The 15284-nt window shown below is 41.8% G+C and overlaps 1 protein-coding gene across 3 annotated transcripts in view; it reads right to left on the bottom strand.

The window, feature by feature from the left end:
* The window catches only part of PDE7A (phosphodiesterase 7A), a 361811-nt gene that overhangs the window by 234724 nt on the left and 111803 nt on the right, over positions 1 to 15284 (bottom strand). The window lies entirely within an intron of this gene.

Raw genomic sequence — 15284 nt, 5'->3', positions numbered from 1 at the left:
GTTTTCAACTGAGCTGAAGGAAGGGTTAAGAGAGGGTACAGATGTGGATGTGTTCAGAGTGGTGTGGGGCTCGAGTTGGGAGAAATAACACGATGACTTCTCAGTTCTTTGCAGAGGAGATAAGTCTCACTGCTAAGAGTGAGAGGGAAGTGGGTCAGACAGAGGGCTTCAGGAGACTGAAGAAGGTTGACAATGACTGTTCAGTGGACAGTGGAAGAGCTGCCTTGTGTTGAGGGCATGATTGAGGTTGCAGACCATTTGTAGTGGGAGCACTCTGCATGGTGTTATGAGTTTCTTCAGCTGGGATAACTATCTGGGGTAAAGAAAGGGGAGAAGAGGCAGATTTACCAAGGGTTGAGCTGTTGCTGGAAGAGTTCAACAGGACACTGGAGCAAAGCATCTGAGGTGTGCACAAGAGAGTGGTTGATGGGATGATGGCATCCTAAGCTAAACAGGGTAAATTGGGAAAATTGGTATGGTCAGTGGAATGTAGGCTTCTGTGAGTTTCAAAGAGCAGTTTAATAGGAAGTGGTCGGTTTGGAACGACCAGAGGAGGTGATCAGAGAGCGACTGGAATTTAAAAATTTAGAACTGGGTGATAACAAGATCTGGGGGACTCCACGGATGTGAGTGGAGCCAGCAAAGTTGAGCTGAAGAACCCTGAAGTTGAGGAGGATGGAGTGTTGGATCGGATCGTCCATTAGATAATGCAAGCCACCTGTGACAATGTCAGGCATGCAAGTGTTGAGGATTTTTCCTTAAAACAAAACAAAAATTTAACTGTAGTATAACAGAATCTACCTTTATTTTTAAAAATAATAGACTTTAGTTTTTTTTGATCAGTGTTAGGTTTATAGAAAAGTTAAGCAGAAAGTATAGGCATTCCCATATAATCTTTAACTATCCTGTTATATGTGTGGTTTAATCATATGTTCTCGTAAAGCCTTTGGAGTGGATGACAAATAAATGCATATCCTGATTGCATTTTATAGCACTAAGAATTTGACTTGATTAGAATTATTGATAATAGATAAGCTCTAACCCAGCTGTACTCAGAAATTCCTTCTCACCTCTCTCATCTTACTTAGCAAAAATGTACCCATCCTTTCAGTCATTTCATATGTCTTCCACTTCACGAAGCTTTCCCTGACTGCCAGACCTAGAAGTTGGTTCTTTCTCCTTTAATATCTCATGGCACTTTGATAATAATTCTCTTACGATACTTATACATTGCTTTCTGGTAGAATTTTTTTTTGCTATTTAACTTATGCACCATTAGGCTCTAAGCTCTGAGGACAATGTCTTTGTTCCACTCATCCCCTGTAGCACCTGGCACGGTGCCTTGTGTACCACAGGTTTGAAATTAACATTTGTGGAAGTGGATGAATTATGAAGTGGAAATCCCAACTTTACAAAGGAGGTAAACTAGGATGTAAATATTCTTTCTTTCAACAAAGGGATTGACTCCATGTTTTTGCTAAATAATTCGTTCCCTTAATGCATTTAATATATAATTTACAAAATTTCAAGTGAACTAGAAACAGTTCAGTTCCAAAATTTTAACTGACCTAGAAACAAATTCTTGGCACAAAGTACACGTGTGTAACCACTAACTTTGGATTATTTGAAGCAAATCTTGCTCTCATGTTTTTGTTAACAGAAAGAGTTGATACCAAAGGTCTTTGTTCAGACCTTTTACTGCCTCTTGTTTATTTGTGCTTCTCCTGGGAACTCTAGCTCAGCTTTTAAGCCCAAACATACTACCTTCTCCAGTGTAGGAGAAGGTGTAAGTAATATAACTCATGTTAGGATGATCCAGTATGGGGGAGAGAGCACACAACCTCTGGGGTCAGATGTTCCTCAGGTTCAATCTTGTCTCCGCTCACTACTACGAAGCTCAAGGAAAATTTTACTTCTCTGAACTATGTCCTTACAGATTAAATGGCGATAATAGTATACCTACCTCACAAGAGAGTGGTGAGGACAAAATATAATGTATGTCAAGCACCTAATCACAAAGCTCAATAAATGATATGTTCCCTTACTCCTGAGACATGATTGTGTCTGCTTCTGTCATGGGTGTAATAAGTAGAAAAATTTTCTGAGAAGGTGGCTTGCTGGGAAAATTAGACCAATATCAGCTCCAGTCTTTGGGAATGTAGATCTTCACAGTGTGTCTTATGTTTGGTTTAAAGCATTTCCAAAAGACCGGGTCGTGGGACTTCCCTGGTGGTGCAGTGGATAAGACTCCACGCTCCCAATGCAGGGGGCCCGGGTTCGATCCCTGGTCAGGGAACTAGATCCCACATGCATGCTGCAACTAAGAGTTCGCATGCCACAACTAAGGAGCCCAGAGCCACAACTAAGACCCAGTGCAACCAAATAAATAAATATTTAAGAAAAAAAAAAAAAAGACCAGGTCGTTATGTCCAAGTGGAATAATTTGGACATACATGTGTACATGTAATGTAACAAATACATTACAAAGCAAAATATAAAATTTTAAGAATTTCCTAAGATGGCTGCATTATTGGTCCTGTATATAACTTTCTGTTCTTCAGAGAGGAGCCACCTAACAAAGGCGGTCCTATAAGGATCACCTTACAGGATCTAAACTGAGGAGTCCCTGAGACTTTAATTATGATACGGTAGAAAATGTCTCTGCTAATGTCTTGAGCATTGTATTTCTTGGATCTGTGATCACTTATTATTTTAACCTTTCAAAGCCAGTAATTTTAAAGCGTTTGACTCAATTACAGTACTTTTATTAGTCTGGAAATGTTTTATTGCAGCTTGGCTGACATTTTCTTTTACTAATGTCATTAGCACTACGTAAAAATGAATTATGCTGAGGTGTACAGTACTATCTTTGGTTAGAGAAAATATGATGATGTTTATGAGCACATGAGGCGGGTCTCCGGGGGGTAAACATTAACAACATATATCTTTCTCATCCTCCAGGCATGCTTACATTGCTAATAAGTATAAGTACTTTAGCTTGGAAAAAGGCCTGGATTTAGATTTACTTTTTCAAGATTATGTTGAATTCTCATAACATCCTTTAAAGAAAAGTCCAGCTTCAGAGTCACTAAGGCTTAATTAAAATCTCTAGCACACAGTCTGGTCACATCCCTTACCTATTTTGTAGCTTTAGCTCCTGGTAACTGTTGTATGCTAACATTGGTGTTCAAGAGGTCATCGAAATCAAATTAATGCAGGCATCTTTGAAGTCAGAGATCAGCTGTGTTCATCTACAACATTTTCATGTATAACAGGTACAAAATAAAGGAAAAGTGATTTTGTTTAACCTTGGAGAATCCTGAATGGATGGACGAAAACTGCAAGCATTTTAGTGGGAAAATAAAAATTATTTGTGGAAAAAAATTCTAATTAAACAAAATAAAAAAAACAAAGAACAAAATTCCTTGGTATACAAACCCTTTTCTGAGTCTTTAAGAGGTAAAGACTCAAGGTCCCAAACCGCAATTCCTAGGTCTTTGCAAGTGCCTTTAGAATTTCCTACTTTCTTGGGCAGAGCACAGGGATTCTCAAAGTGTAGTCCTGACCGTCAGCCCCTTCATCATCTGGGAACTTGTTAAAAATATAAAGTCTTGGGCCTCCCTCAGGCCCCAGAACCAGAATCTTTAGGGTAGGGCCAGTGATCTGTGTTTTTTTAAGCCCTCAAGACCCTCTGATGTTCTGCGCTAAAATGTGGGAGCCTTTGACCTACAGCAATTCTTCTTAAACATTTCTGTGCAGCAGAAGCCCTTGGAGGGTTTGCCTAAACACAGGTCCCTAACCCAGCCCCTGAGATACAGTGGCACTAAATTCTGGGAGTTGTACGGGAACCTGCATTAATTTTTGTTAAGATTCTGGTGTAGGTGATCTATAAAGCACAATTTGAGAAATTCTGGCTTCAAGTGGATTTAAGTGTTGACAAAATTAATATTTTTATTTTTCCACAAAATTCCCCTCCACGACTGAGCAAAAACATTTGAACTCTGATTTCCAAGCGTCTATAACATTCATTTAGGCTGAAAGTGCCTGCTCATGAAGGTATCCCCTCACTGCAGGCTTCCCTCATCCCACTGTTAGAGGGACGGAAACCTCTGTGGGCCCCGCTGTGAGGCTTTTTTGCCCACCTCTTCCACAGGTGTGATGTTTCATCACGGAAGCCTGTGCTACAGGAGAAGGGATGTAACCCATACATCTGCAGAACGTAAAGTATTAAGTACATGCTCAGCCAAGATAAAACACAAGTGAGGACCTAATTTTTTAAATTATTATTATGATTATTTTTTCTGAGATGATAGCTGGAGAAAGATCACTTTGGGAAAAGGGAGCTCCATCTTCGCATAGCCTGCCACGAGAACAGTCTGTTCTAAGCAAGGTGACCTTTAAAAGAAGTTTGGGGAATTTTTATTTAATCCACGGACACTACTAAAAATATTAGTGAAATTAGGAAAATTGTTGGTTCATTTTATGTTTCTTCTAATGTATCCCTGCTTGCTCTATAGGTCTTTCCACTTTGTGTGGTAGGAAGAATATGGTAATGAATATTTTTGCCACCAAAAAAGAAAAAGAAAAAGAAAAAGAAAGATGCATGTTGTATACTGGCCTCATTAGCTTATTTAGCTAGTTGTGATATAAAAATCTATTATAACATTTCTGGTTCAACTGAGAAAAAACTGATACTCATTCATTATGTTTACAAGTATATTCCTTTCAACATTTTTATGTTTTATTTTCTACTGTATTAGATTTTTTTAATAGCAAAAGTAATAATGCTTGTTAAAGAAGTCAAACACTACAGAGATGTATATATGAATATAAATGTCCCATATTTCCCTCCAAATTTATCTCCTAAGTATTTGTATTTCAAATAGCCGTTTTTTTTTTTTAATTTAAGAACAATACATGCCCATTCTAAAACATTTAGAAAAGGTAGTCAAGCAAAAGAAGTGAATCACACACAGTCTCCCATTCTCATATAACCACTGCGAATATTTTGGTGTAGCTCTTTCAATTTTCCCAATACGTGTATCTATTAAAAATGGTCCCTAGGGGCTTCCCTGGTGGTGCAGTGGTTGAGCGTCTGCCTGCCAATGCAGGGGACACGGGTTCGAGCCCTGGTCTGGGAGGATCCCACATGCCGCGGAGCGACTAGGCCCGTGAGCCACAACTACTGAGCCTGCGCGTCTGGAGCCTGTGCCCCGCAACAAGAGAGGCCACGATAGTGAGAGGCCCGCGCACCGCAATGAAGAGTGGCCCCCACTTGCCGCAACTAGAGAAAGCTCTCGCACAGAAACGAAGACCCAACACAGCCATAAATAAGTAAATAAATAAAATTTAAAAGTCCACTGTTTCAAATGTTTCTTTAAAAAAAAAAAAAAAAAGGGTCCCTACTTTTTTGCAACTGATCTTTTTTGCTCCCTACTATCTTGTGGGCATTCTTCTATATCATTAAAATGGAGAATCTTGTATTTCCTAAAGCATGATATGTAACATGTGCCACAGTTGACGCATGAAATGATTTTTTGGTGCTATATGAACACATTTTAAACATTTTTAATGGTTACATTTTTTTGTTTGTAACTGAAAAATATTAACTAGTACATTGAACCTGTAATTTTGCAGATACTGTTGCTTATAATAAGGCTAAAGAAGGTAGAACTTGATAATCGACTTTATGAAGAATGTGTGGATTACCTTAGTAATGTGTGACCCTTAGTCATGCCCATGAATGTTTCAGATAACTTCTTGGACTTGACGAGTGTGAGAGTGATGTGCTCACCCTATCAGTTCCAGTGGTCCCTTTCAATGACAAAGTTTTTACTCACCTTGCCCAATCCCAAAATGACAATCAGAGATAGCCTACCTATCTACGTAATTTAATAAAAATCAATATAATGCCCTACCCTAGATAAAAAGGAGAAACAAGAGAGAATAATTTGTATAAAAGAATATACATTTCAGTGAATTAAGTGGTTGGTCTTAATGATGGATGTACTACCATGACGGACCTAATGAGAGAGTCACTGAGCATGTGAAGCTGGGAGTGCAGATGGATACAGGTGAGTTTCATGGTGACTCCAACACTGTGAGCAGCATGGCCATTGGTGATACTGATTTTCCAAAATTGTGAACAACTTTTGGTAAAATTCTGCACACAATAAACAACGGTCTTCCCTGATGTACAAAGTAGCTGCATTTCTGGAAAAACCAGCATATATTAAAGCCGGGCAAAAATTTTGCATTTACATGTGAAATGGATTTAGGTCTGGATTAGGTAATTATGAATATAGTAGTTTTTAGGTCTGGCTCAGTAGACTTTTCACCAGCTTGGAGTTTCCGAAAGACATCTGAAGTCACTTGGAATTACCGGTCAATTCCTGGTCACGTGAGAACACGCCTGGCATCGCAGCTGTCTAACACCTCCGGCTCCTCCCCAACAAAGGCAGCAGTGCTTCCAACCCCCAATTAACAGCAACAACCAAAAATTTTTAGATTTCTAAAATGCTCCCCAGGCACAGTTTCTGAGAACTGTGAGTGAAAACTGCACAGAGAGCTTGTGCAATTACTAGCACCAGCCCTCTGACTACTGTGACAGCTGACTGTCAATGTGACAGCTGTGCTCTTTTCTGAGGTACAGCAAAGGCCACTTCTGGAAGTTAACGGTTATTTAGTATGCAAGGTATGTATAAATATGCATAACTGCGATTTGGAATCAGACCTGTACTTCGTTTTTCTTACTGGCCCTGCTGTACATCAGTGAGAAAAGAGATTTTTAGTGCAGAAAGGTTAGGTGTGTGACAGAAATAAAGGGTATTAATTGTGATTTGGTTAAATCAGTTGGTGGTTTTTTTTTGGTTTTTTTTTTGCTAGGTTTTAGGACCAAATCAATGCATTAATAGCCTTACTATGTTTTCTTTATATTTGTTTTTATGACTATCTGATACTGAAGGTAATTATACTGTACTTCCACTTATGTAGTGATAAAAAGTTACCTTTAAATATTCTTATCTCAGTAAAATATGTAAGTTAATTTAAAGGAAGATGTTAAGTAGATATTAGCACAGATGGCAATATTCCAAAGATAGCACATGAATGATTAAAGATTGGGAAAACCTCACCTACAACACTGTTTTCATGAGTTAAACATAATCCTTTTTACCACTTTTCTAGTGTTGAGCTTTTAATTTGTTTTCTGTTATAAACAATGCTTCAAAGAACCTCCTTTTTTTGGGCCAGGCTGTGCGGCTTGTGGGATTCTTAGTTCCCTGACCAGGGACTGAACCTGCACCCTCGGCAGTGAAAGTGCAGAGTCCTAACCACTGGACCGCCAGGGAACTCCCTCAAAGAAACTCTTGTAGCTAAATATTGTTCATATCCGTGATGATTCCCTTACTAGAATTCACAGATGTGAAACTGTCTGGTGGAAGGGCAATGATTATATTAAAGTTTGAAATTAACAATTTCTCTAAGTTTTTATGAAGACATTTAGGTTAGCAAAGTGGTATTTATGACCCATGGGAATACTTTCTTCCTTGTTACTCAAAGGACTGCTTAATGCAAGTGCCTTCAGGTGTGTTCAGGGACCAAAGCACGATTCTTCCCACCCTTTGGGGAAGCGGGTGGTGGGCAAAACGTTTGGTTGGAAGATCTGGTTTGTAGTTAATGTTACCCTTTCCATTTAATTAGCTTTGTGATCTTGTGCAAGTCACAACCTCTCTAAGCTATAATTTTCTTACCCATAAAATTGTCCTAAATATAATACACTATTTACCTCACTGAGCTGTGAAGATTAAGTGAAATGATATATGTGAAAGTGGCTTGTAAATGCTAAAGCACGATATAAAATGTTAGTTGTTGGTATTATATAAGTGCAATATATATTCCCCTCTTGAGAGATTCCAAAAGCACAATTCTCTGGCTTCACAGATACAAGTTGTCTCATGCAATGCAGATAATTTTAAAATACCACATGGGGACAGTATCTAGAAAAAGTGAAGGGTATGAAAGAGGAAAGAATTCCAGTGAGAATCTATTTCTTTACTGCTTGTCCCTTCCCGTTTCCTCCTCAGCAAACACTAGAACCTGATTTGGCACTGCAGCAACACTAATCTTGGGCTTTTGAGCTTTGTTCCTTACCATCAAATCTCATTGAAAACATCGGTTACCCAGAAGTCACATTACTTGTTAATCTAGGATTGGTCTGGTAGCTCAGGATTTCTGAGTTCAGGCTAGGACGAGAATTGCTATTTCTGGCACCTATAGACTGTTGGAAAAACTAATGATTTTCATGAGACTCTGTTCTCTTTCCATAATGCAAGTTATTTGAATGGTCTCTTTTTGTGGATGGATTCAGGTAAGAACCATCCCATGAGCTGCTTATCAGATGCTGACAAAATCCAGAGAGTGGAGCCCGGGGTGAATATAGTGTGTGCAGAAGGGTGAGGGACGACACTGAAGGCACCTGGGCTTGAGAATTAACTCTGCCACTCAACCCGCCCCAGTCTCAGTTTCCCAGCTGCAAAATAAGGGAGTCAGACCAGAATTTAGTCACGAGGTCTCCCATGTCTCTGCCCGCAGTAAGATTCTATAATTCTGTGGGCCAGTTTAGAAATTGGGGGTGGACCTTCCCAATCTCCTGCCATGGGCAGGAGAGGAAGCGTTGCAGCTGGAGGGTCTCAGCTGGGCCTTTGGGAGGAGCAAGGGTTCTACTCTGTGACATCACAATATCCAGCCCAGGCTCAACCCTGGCTGAGAAGGAGAAGGTAACAGGAGGTTTGGCTACTGATGTATGAGAGGTGGGACACGACCTGATGGAGCTAGAAGGAATCAGCCAGCCATGACTCCGGTTCAGGTACGTGACATCTGCTGATCTCAGAACAGAAATGACTGTGTCTAAAGGAACAAGAGGAGAGGACCACAAGATGGGCGTGTCTCCAGGCTTAGGGATAACAGCATAAGCACAGAGACTATGCACCAGTTACTTTAGGGTAATGTAAAGAATCCAAATGAGCAGACGAAAGGCCACAGGTGGTCCCACCAGAAACAGAGCTGGGGCACATGCTCCCAACAGCCAGACTTACTGCCATGAAGCCGGACCACAGGACATTTCCAAGACTGTCAGCTCCCCACTGGCCTCTCCCCAACCACCGGGGGGTGCAAAAGAGGCACAGGAGGGTGCCTCAAGAGGTCAGTGTAAAATTACTTTCTACAATCGTCTACAATTGTTGCCTAATGATGTTTATCTAGGTGTTTTTCTTTTAATAGCTTCTCCCCAGAACGATAGGGAAGAGTAAGCTATATAAAAACTAAGTTAACTGAAAGAGGTATTGTAATAGAAGATAGTATAAAAATGCAAACAAAAGTAATAAAATAAAAGAAGAGAAAAAAACTTATTAATGGGTTAGCAACCGATACTGATTCTAAAGTCTGGTTTTGAAATTTCAAGGCTTAAAAGGCAAAAGGCCACCCCCTATACACAGTGAAAGAGAAGGGCCTTCTGGTTGAGAAGTAAGTAAAACAGTTCAGTGGAAACCATCTCCAGCTCCTCCCCCTAAAGAACTCACACCAGTGAAGTCATCGCTGCGGATGCGGACAGTTCTGTTTTCTTTACCTTGCCTTAGGGTTTTGGCTTCTAAAATATTTGTTTCTTCCTGGAGTCTCAAGGCCCTGAGAGGCTCTGAATGACGGCACATAGCCGTTCTGTTTACCAGTAGGGCGGAGCACGGGGGTGGGTGCCAGGCCCTGACTCATCGGCACCGGCCTCCCTCCCTAAGCACACTGCGACCCCAGAGCCAAGTACAGGACACTGCTCAGGCAGGCACGCTGAGATTCGTCTGCAAGATCCAAGTTTACTGCCATGCTCCCCCGTGGAAGCAGCAGTCCAGTGTTCTCACAGGTAGATCAGCTGCCCACAGAGGACCCCAAGGGCAAGAGACAAGGTGGGGAAGACCCAGTGTCTATCCACAAGACACAATTTTAACACTCTTTGGCCTCCAACCCATTGGGAATAAATATATCTCAGCCGCAAGGCCAAAACTCACTCTATAAAAGTAGTAATAATCCAAAGCATGTAAATAAATTCAGAGGTTCAGATAAAAACAAAAGGTACCTGCACATTGACTCTAGCACATATTCAGCTTCCGTCTAGAGAGGCTACTATGATTTTCACAGTTAGATTATGACCCAACCTCTTTAGTCCTTGGAAATTAAAAGCTCATTGGTCCAGTTTTTAGACTTTATTCATTTTATAGTCATCGAAACCTACGTTTAGGTTTAACCTAAAATAATATCCACAAAACACAGAATGTCCTAACTTGTCTACATTTATATTTATTGACTATAATGTTCTCTGACCATTGTGTTAGTCACATACCACAGGCGTTTAGACTTGGAGGAGAACTAAGAGATCGGCCATTGCAACGTCCTCATTTCCAGAGGAGGAAACCAGCACAGACAGGTTAAGTGTCTTGACTTAGGCCATTGTGCTAGTTAGTGCTAGCTTGAGACTAAAGCTTAAGTCCTCTCTCTCTTAACCTGGTGACCTCTTCAGTCCTCCCTGCCTCTAATTCACCCTGAAGGAATTTATTGGTTCATACTTGAACTATTTTAATTTCCAAGTCAGAATATTCTAAGATGAGGAAATCTCATTTTATCACCTTGGTGTGGTTATTGGTAAATTCAGGTACTCTAGGTAGGTGACACTATTCACCAAAGCTCTCCCAGCCTTCACAGCTCCAAACGAAACAAGCTTTGATCAAGGTCAAGAGAAAGCACCCAGGACCCCATCCAAAAGGCTGAGAATACAATGAAAATGAATCCAGGGAAACTGACAGGCTACTCTGCCTTGACGCCTGATTAGCAGTAGTCCATTAAAAAAAAAATTTAAAAAGGCACTTATACAACTAATGAGCTTTTTGCTTTATAATAAATATACAGACTTCCTATGGCCTTTTCTAGTTTAGGTAGATCCCTTTGTTTATGTGTTTGCGTGTGTATACTCTGTAAATGCACATATGAGTAAACACTTCATCTGGCAGGTGTGAGGCTTTACACCATCTGTGGTAAGTGACCTATCTTTATTACATAATTTGTCTCCTATATGAGCCTTTCCTGACTTAAACCACGAATTAGCATTTTATTTAGAGTTATCAATAATTTAGGAGCAGTCTTTGTCCAGGTTTTGCTTTATGTAGAGCTGTCTACGTCTTGCATCTCTAATTCATCTGTAAGTTTGAGCCCAGGCACCCCCTGGATACAGATACTCAGAGCTTTTTCCAACTGAATTCATTGCAAACGTATTAACATCAGCCTGAAGTCCCCAAATCTGAAAGAAAATGAAGAATTGTTGGATATAAGCATAGACCTCATTTGCATAGTCGTCAGCTCCAAAGGTCTGATTAATATTTTCTAGGACACTAGATTGTTTTTTAATCCACTGAAATGTGTATATCCTATAAGGACCTTCCATATGTTTCTGGTTTTCCAAACAGATTGTCTTTAATAAAAGAGAATTATGAAATAATTACCAACAGGAAAGAACATTCCATCATGGCATAAGGCTTAAACAAAGCTGTGGTAATATCTTTCAGCTTCCATATTAATTTCAAAAGTTGTGTAATATATTGAGTAATCTTGCACATACTACCGCATAAAACCGCAGGAGAAGGCTGACTACGAAAAATGGAGGGATAAGAGGAGCTTTAGTTTCAGATTCTTCATTGTGGGTTTTGAATTCTCAACGCTCTCCAGTAAGCTGAAACACAGGTAGGCCAAGTGTACTTCTGAAATGTTTTCCACCTGAGAAGATGCATCCTGACAAGCCTTATTAACAGCTGTGGGAGGAAAAAAAAAAGTAAAAGCCACCTCGCCAGAGATCCTGAGACATTTGATCCTCTCTCTTGTTGCCACCACCTGGGGTGCCTTGGCAAACAGCTACACCTGGATCTCTGACACATGCCGGACACGCCCCTTCATCTCGGCCCAGCCCACATGCCCACTTTCCTAAGTATTGTGCAATGAGCCCTTTGTGACCGGAGGTCTGTGAAGTCTGGAAAGGAATGTGGCCCAGAGCCAACAGGCGTTGCTGCCACCAGGGCCAGGAAGGAGCTCTCCTGCTGTTTACCTCACACTTGGGGGAACCTCAGAAGGGGAAGGGTATGCTCTAAAAGGAGAGGGAATCTAGCCCTTGGCAGGAGTGTGAAGAAGCACCCCAGGGCCTTTCGCCCTTGTCTCTGCAGACCTCCAGAGGCATGCTCTGTGCTGCTCCCAAGACTCGGATCCACTTTTGAGCCATTTCTTTTCCTACTCATAACTGTGCCCCCTACTGAAAGCTGTGAGCGTTAGGTCCCGTTGTTCCAGTGCCCCTGTGTAGGGTGAAGGGTGATCGTAATGGGAGGTTCCACTAAATAGTGGTGTTGATAGTAGAGTGCCAGGCGCTGGTGGCAGGACAGCTGGAGAGGGCGCTGTGATCAGAGGCCTATCGGTACTCGTCAAGCGGTAACACAAAACCAGCTTCCTATGCCTTCTCTCCACCTCCCCGACAAACAACATCCTGCATCATGACAAGTGCACAAGCTGGCCACTGGCAATACTGGAGGTTGCCTCACCTCTTCTGCCCAGGGAATTATGTCACGGGCTGAGCCATGAATACCCTTCTTTTAATTTGCCCAACATCATGATGGCCACACAAGTGGACCTCTAACTAAAAAGAACTAAAAGGAAGTGCAAGACTTAATTCTCAGTCTTGCCATTTGAGCGCTGTCTAGTACAACTTAGTATAACTAACTGTAAAAGACAAGTTCTATACTTATTCTACCAATACCGCTTATAAACAAAAGGTGGTCCAAGAAAAACAGACTTTTTAGACAGTTGAGAAGACCCCTTGGCAGTTAGAACGCCAGTATTCTTCTCCTTTCAAGCATATTTAGAAGGCAAAGTCATTTTTATTAGTAGAGGGGAAAGCACTGCTTTCATGTTAGAATGTTCTTTGTATGTTAGGAACTGACTCGTATAACCAACATATTACCTCTTGTATCCTGTCCTTTCCAGACAGTGATTATCTTTCTCCTTTCGACCCCAAATGAATTCAGTGTCAGTTTCAATCGAATTTGTAGTTTTTGAAAACTTAAGATGTACCAGGCACTGTGGCAATAACAAAATAAAATGTTTGGCATAAATTGGGCTCTTTAAGAATTAAGGATTTAGGTGAGGAGACAAGATATACACGTGTGAAGAGTTCAGATGCAAAGGAGGAACTGCTTAACTATGTGAAAAATGTCCCCGCGGACTTCAAGGCGCCCCAGGGGCTCAGTGCTGGGCAGAAGCAAAGTTGTCTCCAGGGTTCTGGTTGCTCACCACGGCAGAATTAGGACTTGAGAGGAATCTTGAAGAGAAACAGAATAGTGACTGACGCAAGCTTGAGGAGGAAAACAATTTTCTGGTGCAAATTTTGGCCCCAGCACAATGGGTCTTGTCCCACTCACAGGCCTTATCTCCTTTCTCCTTGTGCTTTTACATCTCCTGCTTTGCATGCAATGCAAACAATTCACATGGCTTCTTTGGGACCGGGAAAACTGGAGTCATAGTAACATGCTGCCAGGAAGGATGAAGCCCATCCTAACAGGTGGTTTCTGTGAAAGGCCCTACATGCTATAACCAGGGCTGTGTCTGATTTTAATTATGGATGTGTGGGCTTCCTGACCTTACACCCTAAGTCAACATGTTCTAAATCTAATTCATTATCTTCCTCCAAATCTGATCTCCTTTTGTGAGTCCTGTCTCCGCCAATGACCTCATCATATTCCCAGCTATTCTGGCTAGAATCTCGAGTCCTCCGTGATTCCCAGTTCTCTCCTCCCTGGCACTTGGTCATCAGGCCCAGGAGGTTATAGCTCCACATCTCTTTCGAATCCATCACTTCCTGCCAGTTCTGCCCGCTGCTGCCCTGGGCCAGGCTCTCATCATGTTTCCCTAGGATCACTCATCTCCCCAACTCCATTCCTCTGCACTCTGTTGGTCACATCTTTCTAAAATAAATACTAGAGTTTGTCACTTGCCAGTTTTAAAACAGTTCAAGTTTCCCCATTGTTTAAAAAAATGAGGACTCAACTCCTTATCTTGGCTTCCAAGGTCCCTCACCTTCTCTAGCCTCGTTTGGCCGCTCCTCTCCTCTGCCACCCGTTCACCCAGCCCTCCCCGCCAGATGCACCAGACGCATCCCTCTCCTTCCCATTCTCCAGCCTGCCCAGCACTTTCCTGCTGCTATGGTCTTTCTCACGCAGGTCTCTTCTGACAGTTGACCTCCTGCAGGATTCCTCCTCAAAGGGGTGACCACTTTCTTCCTCCATCATTTATGATCTTCCCATGACACTCTTATTATTTATGACCCTATATGCTGAAGGAGTGAAGCAGGTGTGGTTGAAAGACCAGTGAGAAGGGAGTAGAAGAATGTTTTAAGACAGGGACTAGCATGTCAAAGACTCGGAGGAAACAGAACACGGTGTTCAAGGAACTGACCAGTGCACAGCAGTTGGTGGAAATAGAGTCTGAGTTGAGAGGAAGGAGTTGGGAGGACATGGCACTGGAGAAAGATGCAGAGGCTGGCCCTGATAAGGAGCTGGGATTTTAGCTTCCGATCAGTGGGCCACTTTAAAGGGTTATAAGCAGGGGAGTGATAGGACACTCCTTGCATTTTAAAAGAATGTAGTGTCCAGAGAACAGCTGGGAGTGGAGAGAGACTGGAGAAGGGACTATCAGTTAGGAGGCTGGCCAGGTAAACCAAGGAGGTGATGAACTTGGTCTAGAGAAGTGACAGTGGGAAGAGAGGAAGGCAGTAGACTTCAGGGAGCTTTAGAAAGGAGAACTGATGAGGCCTGGCTGATTGACCAGACACGGATCAAATGGAAAAGGAGAAGTGAAGAAAGACGGCCAGAAAGGCCCAGAAATGATACTGTACTAGTTGCAGTATCACTTAACGACAATGCCTCACATGAAGGAGACTGGACTTTATCCTGTAGGAAACAGGAGGCAACAAGGATTTCTTGGCTTAGGTGAACCTACATTTCTGAAAGAGAAAATTGGAAGTGGTGTGGAGGATGGCCAGAAAGGGGAACGCTGACCGCAGATGGACCAGAAGGCAACGCCACTGACGTGGGGTGTTAAATACTAACAGTACACAGCTGCTCGAAGCAGTGGCCCCTCTCAGCACTGGTGATTCTGCCCCAAACATAGTTTAATTTTAAAAAAAAGAGCGTTTTAATCAAAAAGTTATA

The sequence above is a fragment of the Balaenoptera ricei genome, chromosome 17 (genome assembly GCF_028023285.1).
Source record: "Balaenoptera ricei isolate mBalRic1 chromosome 17, mBalRic1.hap2, whole genome shotgun sequence".
Taxonomy (NCBI): Eukaryota; Metazoa; Chordata; class Mammalia; order Artiodactyla; family Balaenopteridae; genus Balaenoptera; species Balaenoptera ricei.
Note: the sequence above shows the minus strand (reverse complement) of the source record. Positions and strands in the feature narration are given on the sequence as shown.